This window comes from Fragaria vesca, unplaced genomic scaffold (assembly GCF_000184155.1).
Source record: "Fragaria vesca subsp. vesca unplaced genomic scaffold, FraVesHawaii_1.0 scf0510942, whole genome shotgun sequence".
In the NCBI taxonomy this organism is placed as follows: Eukaryota; Viridiplantae; Streptophyta; class Magnoliopsida; order Rosales; family Rosaceae; genus Fragaria; species Fragaria vesca.
Window position 1 is genome coordinate 1 of NW_004441410.1, and position 1,040 is coordinate 1,040.

General features: G+C 35.3%; 1 pseudogene across 1 annotated transcript; it reads left to right on the forward strand.

The window, feature by feature from the left end:
• Positions 1-490: 490 nt before the first annotated feature.
• Positions 491-1,036, forward strand: LOC101306691 (annotated as a pseudogene; the record flags this gene model as incomplete). The annotated part of the gene is made up of 1 exon (XR_185411.1): positions 491-1,036. The product of XR_185411.1 is annotated as an ATP synthase subunit beta, chloroplastic-like (transcript).
• Positions 1,037-1,040: the final 4 nt, after the last annotated feature.

Here is a 1,040-nt window from a genome sequence, read left to right on the forward strand (position 1 = left end):
AAATAATAATAAATTCACTCTTGACAGTGATATATGTTGTATATGTAAATCCTAAATGTAAAAATAGGCAGAATTCGTCCATAAACATGAAAAAAATAATAGGCTAAGGGTAAATCGATATGCTGAAATCATAAATAAGGACCGATGAGATAGAAAAAAATAGTAAGTAAATAAATGGGGTTCGAATTCCATAGATAATATGGAAGGTATTGTCTATAATGATAGGCAAATAAAAGACTTGCACAAAATTTTTATTCATCCACTTGAGATTTTGAAAATAGGTTTTGATTGAACTTTTGAATTTATTGAAATTCAATAAGTCAACAATTGAATTGGATTCCGTTGGTACCATCCAACGGAATCGATTGCTAAGACCCATTTCTTATTGATTCAATTAACCGATCAACTTAACTTGTTTTAGTTATCGAACATTTATTTATTTTTGATTTCAGCCATTTTCGCAAAAAAATTTCGACATATTTTATTATAGAAAATAAATCCTACTACTTCTGGTCCTGGGGGTTTCCGCACTTGAAAAAAAAACCTGGGGCGTATTGCTCAAATCATTGGTCCGGTACTAGATGTATCTTTTCCACCCGGCAAGATGCCTAATATTTACAACGCTCTGGTAGTTAAGGGTCGAGATACCGCTGGTCAACAAATTAATGTGACTTGTGAAGTACAGCAATTATTAGGAAATAATCGAGTTAGAGCGGTAGCTATGAGTGCTACAGATGGTCTAACGAGAGGAATGGAAGTAATTGATACAGGAGCTCCTTTAAGTGTTCCAGTCGGCGGAGCGACTCTAGGACGTAATTTTTAACGTACTTGGAGAGCCTGTGGATAATTTAGGTCCTGTAGATACTCGTACAACATCTCCTATTCATAGATCTGCGCCTGCCTTTATACAGTTAGATAACAAAATTATCCATTTTTGAAACAGGAATTAAAGTCGTAGATCTTCTACGCCCCCTATCGTCGTGGAAGGAAAAATCGGTACTTTTTGGGGGGAGCTGGAGTAGGTAAAACAGTACTCATTA